Below are 6,731 nucleotides of genomic sequence, written 5' to 3'. Positions count from 1 at the left end.
AAGGTTTTTCCTCTTTAGCCACAAGAGTCTCTAGAATTATATGTCTATGTCATCTATATCTGTATCTATGTTGATACTTATATAGAGTTAGATACACATGAATATCATTATAAAAATAAATTTGGAGTTGTCCTACTTGAGATTTGAGAATATGCAGCTTACAGAAAACCAAAACTTCCTCATTAAACAAAATACATTATGTTTTTATACAATTACAGTACACAATCCATATAAGGATCAAGATATCCAAGGATGAGAAATCCAGGTTTTAGCATTTATTTTCACATTTTAGTTTTCCATGTATGAGACTGGTATTTATAGAAAAAAGGAAATAAATGAGAACACCCCAGTAATCCACCATCCTGAAGAAGGACAATGTCCAGGACAATTAAAGCTCAATATGCCTATGTCTTCATATAATACCTCTCTTTTTTCCATCCAGTTATGATAAATGCATTTTCATAATGATCCTACATTCATTCCCATATCTTGGTATATAAAGAGATTGGTCATTCATTTTTATTTTTAAGTGATCACTCCAAATTAAGACATTGTATTTTCCAGAATTCATTTTTTTTTTTGCTAAGATTCAGTTTATGACATGTTAAAAAACACAATAAACTTAATCAACACAATCAATCGGATGTTATCATGGGCAATAGTCTGTATTTGTAAACTGAGAGTATAAAAAATGAATAAATTGTGGGTCTTGTCTTGCAACAAATATTTCCTTATAGCCATTGCTTGAACTTACCATATAAATGTAAAATATTTGAAGAAAAAGATGCAGTCTTTCAATTTCTAAAACTTATGTTGTTGTTTATAGATCTACAAAGATCAACAAATATTAATTAATTGTATTGATTGAATCCATATATTTGAGCATAAATCAAATATAGGAGAAAAACAAACAAAGCAGAAAGATTATCAGGCAATTTGTTCTCCAGACTTACCCTTCCCCAACACCTTCATGAATGCTCTGGCCACTTCCTTGTTGTGAAGGCTGTAGATGAGGGGATTCAGCATGGGAGTAAGGATGGTGTAGAAGGCTGACACCATCTTTTCCTGGGTGGGGAATGATCAGAAACAGGCCGCATGTATATGAACATGGCTGCTCCATAATACATTCCCACCACAATGAGGTGAGAGGAGCAGATGGCAAAAGCTTTTTGGCAGCCTTCCCCAGACCCCATGTGAATGACAGTCACAATAACACAAACATAGGAAGCAATGATTACTGCTACAGGGAAAAGAAGCATAATAACACAACAGATAAATATCATCCTTTCAAATAACAATGTGTTGGTTCATGACAGAGTGAGAAGGGCAGGGACATCACAGAAAAAATGGGGTATTTCCAGGGCTCCACAATATGAGAATGATAATGCAACTGCAACTTCAATTATACCATCAAGGGAGCCAAGAATCCATGAAGAAGCTGCCATGAGGCCATAGATTTTCTGGTTCATGAGAACTGAGTATTGTAATGGGTGACAAATGGCAACATAACAGTCATAGGCCATTGGAAACATTCTGCTCCAAGCAGGGACACATATAAGAACATCTGGTCTCCACAACCAGCAAGAGAGATGGACTTCCTGCCAGACAAGTAGTTGAAGGCCATCTTGGGTACAGTGGTGCAGATGAGCATGAGGTCCACGAGGGACAGTTGGCTGGGGAGGAAGTACATGGCTGTGTGAAGCTGGGTGTCCAGATAGATGAGGAGAATCATGACAGTGTTTCCAATGAAGGCCACTGTGAAGACGCCCAAAACCAGAGAGAAGAGGAAGATGTGGGTGGGCTTGTGATTGAAGATTCCCAGTAGGATGAAGCCTGAATTGAAGGTCTGATTCTCCCATGCCATGATAAATATGTTGACTGCATGGAACAGAAGTGAAACATGGCTGGGATTGTGTTATAGAAATATTAAGCACTTCCTTCCTAAGTCACCCTTCTACCAAATTGCCTAAGCAAGAGAAAATTGGTTCTCTGGTCATAATTTTTTTTTTCATTTTTAGACTAGGTATATTAAAGCATAATTTTAGCTTGATATGATTTTTAATACAACTTGCTTTGTTCATAGACATAGTAAATTACATGGTAAAAATATGAGAGTTTTCTCAAGTCATATAATCAGGTTAGGGTAACTAGTCAACTCCTAGATTATCCATTCACTTAAAAAAAAAAACATTATGATCATGAAAGACATACATTTCTGAGAAGCTGATGAGATTTTCTTTCTGTTTCTTTATATTTTCCATGAGACTTAGCGTAACAATTCTACTGAAGAGTAGAGAGAATCATGTATTGATGGAAATGAGACAAGGTTAATCAAATGACAGGTAAACAGAAGACATCAAGAAGTCAGCAATCAGATGTCCATTAAGTAATATTCATTCTAATTAAGGTGAATGGTAGTGGAAATAGCTCCTCATAAATATACCGTTTCCTCACTCATCTCTAAAAACGATGTGTGTCCGGAGCACCTGGGTAGCTCAGTTGGTTAAGCATCTGCCTTTGGCTCAGGTCATGATCTCAGGGTCCTGGGATCAAGCTCCATGATGGGCTCCCTGCTCAGTGGGGAGTTTTCTTCTCCCTTTCCCTCTGTCCCTCTCCTCTGCTCCTGCTCTCTCCCTCTAAATAAATAAATAAATAAATAAATAAATAAATAAATAAATAAATAAATAAATAAAATTATATATATATAAAATTCTCTATTTTTACATTCATTTCTTTTCCTTATTTACCTCCATTTTCAAAAGACAAAACATTCTTTTACTTTCTTCCCTAGCAGTCCCTGAACAAATTGAAAATACATGCTGTCTCTACCACTTTGTGTCCTCCTAAGCTTTTATCTCTGTATCTCTGTAGTATTCACCAATTCTGTGTATGTAATATTTCAATTATAATTCAGGTGTTCAATACATCCTAAATTCCTAATCAGTTATAAATTCTCTTAGATATATTTCTTACATTTATAATGCTTATCAAGAAACTCACTTTTTACATTTATAATGCTTATCAAGAAACACTGTGTAAATAAGTATAGTTCATGCTACTTAAATTTTCAGGTTTTTTTTTTTTTTATTTTTCCACTCTTCATACACACAATTGTTAATTAAATGTTTCTAACACAATCTTTTAGCCATATTCAAACTTGTCATTATGCATATTATAGAAAAACCTTCAAACATTCCTATTGAAAAATGCACATGAGTTTTTAAGCTTCTTATTAAAATGTATTTCCCAACAGAAAATTACCACATCACTTGACTCAGTAGAATTTCAGTTCTTCTAACAAGCAGTATGTTCTTTCTATTTCACTGTTTAGTTTTTGTGTCTTTATTAAGAGGGGGAGCATTGACATTATGCAGCCTTGTAGGTTCAGTTATCCTAATATGCATTCAACTAAACTCTCCTGTCCCACTTTTCTCCCCCTTATTCACTATCTCTCTCAGGTTTCTCTTTAACTCATTTTTTTCTTTAATATACATACGATCTTTCCATGTTCAGCTGGTATCAACTGTATTTAGTCAATATTACTCCTTTGCTCTGCTCTTCCTACCCTAATCTCTTAAATCCCCTTTTCTCAGAATACATTTATTGAAGCTGATGAGTATAACAAAAATAATTGGTGATGCCTTTGGGAAAGGCCCATCAGTATTTCTAGAAAGCCCATCTTACATTAAAGAGGGTATGTGATATGATGAGCACTGGGTGATATACTCAACTAATGAATCATTGAATATTATAGCAAAAACTAATATGTACAATACTTTGACCAAATTTAAATTTAAAAAGCCCATCTTATTTGCATCATACCTCAATATTACAAATAAAACGAACTTTCTATTCTTTTCTTCACCCAATACTAGTTTTGGATTTTCCCAAAGAATAACTGTATTGTGTCACTCCTCTTAAAACTTCGATTCTCAAATGGCTCAAATTGTCTGTAGAGCAGATTCTCATCCCCTTGCTGATCTTGTTTTGAGATATTGTAGAAAGTCATTCAAGACTCAAATATCCAAACAGATATCTCCAAGATATCTGCTCTCCATTTCCCAATACCAACTTTATGCATTACTACTTACAGATCTCAAAGATACAATACATAAGTCTGAGCTTAAGTCTCTTTTTAGGAATGTCTGCTCTTCCACAATCCTTCCTTTATAAATCACATCTCCCTTCAAATTCCAACACAGGACTATATTTCTCCATGCCTCTTTCTTCATTCTATAGCTAGCAAGCTCTACATATACTAAACTTACAGGAGATGTATGACCTCTACCTCTGTTCTATATAAAAGGCAGATATTATGGACCTTCAGATCAGAGAAACCTGAGCTTACAATCTTGCTCTACCACCAAATTGTATGTCAACAGGCAGGTTAACTGATGTCTCTGAGATTATGCTTTGAATTCCCTCTATCCCTCACAGGGTTGTTATAAAGTAGAATGAGTTAATTCTTTAAAGTTCCTCATCAAAATATGTGTATCATACCTTGAATTCATTATATGAACATTACCATAATTACTTATATCCTGTCACATCCTCCCCAATTTGCAGTAATCTTCACTGTTATTCCCCTTGATTATTTAAAAAAATATTCTATTTTTCTTACTAGATTGTTGGTTCCTGACTGGTAAACTATCTGCTTATTTTATATGTGTTTAATCCAGCTAAAATGGTTTACAGAAAAATGAAGGCCATAAGATCCTCACAGGTGATTGGTAACAAGAACAAATAGACTACATGCACTGGAGAGTCTTGCAGTGATTTTCAACTTAGCATTTATAACACTGTTCTAAATAATACCTTACATTATTTAACATCTTCACAGGTATTATTTAATTTAATCTTCAAAAAGAAGATTAATTTTGTTCTCCTGTTTCCTGGTTCCTTCATATATTAATTATAACACTATCACTCTTTTTTAAATCTCTCATATTTTCTTTCTTTTTTTTAAAATTACTACACCCCATGTGGGGCTTGAATTCACAACCCCAAGATCAAGAGTCACATACTCTACTGACTGAACCAGCCAGGCACCCCAATCTCTCTTATCTTTAAACTCTTAATCAACTCTACAAGATTAAAGAAAAAACAGGCAGTTGAATTTCTATTTTTAAATAAAATAAATAAATTTCTCATTGTGGTTTGACCTTAGTTAACTCTAAAGAGAGTTCTGCTAAAGTTCACCCGTATTTCAAACTGATGAATCAAGTGATCTTATTCTCATCATTCAACTTAAGATTCCTATATTTGAGATATCAGCACTGTTTCAAATGATTCTTTTTTTGAAAGCTGCTATTGGTGATTGCTCTTTTCTGATTCTATTACTAGTTGTCTTATCACTATCCTCAAATACACTGGGTTAATTTTCTCTTCATAAAATATTTTGATATCCTAAGACTTTTTGTTTTCTTGTTTCAAGTTTTTATTTAAATTCCAGTTAGTTAACATATAGTGTAATATTGTTTCAGTAGAATTTAGTGATTCATCATTAACATCTAACACTGTGCTCATCACAAGTGCACTCTTTAATATGAGCACACATTTAGTGCATCCTCCCTGCCCTTCTCCCTCCATCAACCCTCAGTTTGTTCTCTATAGTTAAGAGCCTGTTTTATGGTTTGCCTGTCCCTGCCATATCCATCTGTTTTCTTTCTTAAATTCCACATATGAGTGAAATCATATGGCATTTGTCTTTCTCTGACTTACTTCCGTTAATATAATATAAAAAAAGAATGAAGTCTTGCAGTTGCAACTATGTGGATAGAACTAGATTTACTAAGACTTTTGGACATGCCTTTCTGTTTCTCATAGGTTCACACCTATGAAGACTCTATCTGTATATTATCAACCAATATATTTTCTTTTCTGAATTACAGATGTTACCAAAAGCCAACAATTTATATTTACTTTGATATTACTTTCTTGCCTCATACTCACTATACCATATTCTGAACTTTTTTTTTATTCTTATGTTAATCTCCATACATTACATCATTAGTTTTACATGTAATGTTCCATGATTCATTGTTTCTGCATAACACCCAGTGCTCCATGCAGAATGTGCCCTCCTCAATACCCACCACCAGGCTAACCCATCCTCCCACACCCCTCCCCTCTAGAACCCTCCATTTGTTTTTCAGAGTCCATCGACTCGCACGGTTCGTCTACCCCTCCCGATTTCCCCTGCTTCATTCCTCCCCTCTGCTACCTTCTTCTTCTTCTTCTTCTTTTTTTTTCTTGACATATATTGTATTATTTGTTTCAGAGGTACAGATCTGAGATTCAACAGTCTTGCACAATTCACAGCGCTTACCAGAGCACATACCCTCCCCAGTGTCTATCACCCAGTCACCCGATCCCTCCCACCCCACCCCCCACTCCAGCAACCCTCAGTTTGTTTCCTGCAATTAAGAATTCCTCATATCAGTGAGATCATATGATACATGTCTTTCTCTGTTTGACTTATTTCGCTCAACATAATACCCTCCAGTTCCCTCCACGTCATTGTAAATGGCAAGATCTCATTCCTTTTGATGGCTGCATAATATTCCATTGTATATATATACCACCTCTTCTTTATCCATTCATCTGTCGATGGACATCTTAGCTCTTTCCACAGTTTGGCTATTGTGGACATTGCTGCTATAAACATCGGGGTGCATGTACCCTTTCGGATCCCTACTTTTGTATCTTTGGGGTAAATACCCAGTAGTGCA

The 6,731-nt window shown here is 35.1% G+C and overlaps 1 pseudogene; it reads right to left on the bottom strand.

Annotated features, from left to right (window-relative positions):
- Positions 1-927: 927 nt before the first annotated feature.
- On the bottom strand, positions 928-1,864 carry LOC110581194 (annotated as a pseudogene).
- Between the last annotated feature and the right edge of the window lie 4,867 nt (positions 1,865-6,731).

This window comes from Neomonachus schauinslandi, chromosome 7 (assembly GCF_002201575.2).
Source record: "Neomonachus schauinslandi chromosome 7, ASM220157v2, whole genome shotgun sequence".
NCBI classification, from domain to species: domain Eukaryota; kingdom Metazoa; phylum Chordata; class Mammalia; order Carnivora; family Phocidae; genus Neomonachus; species Neomonachus schauinslandi.
This window is presented reverse-complemented; position numbering and strand designations above follow the sequence as displayed.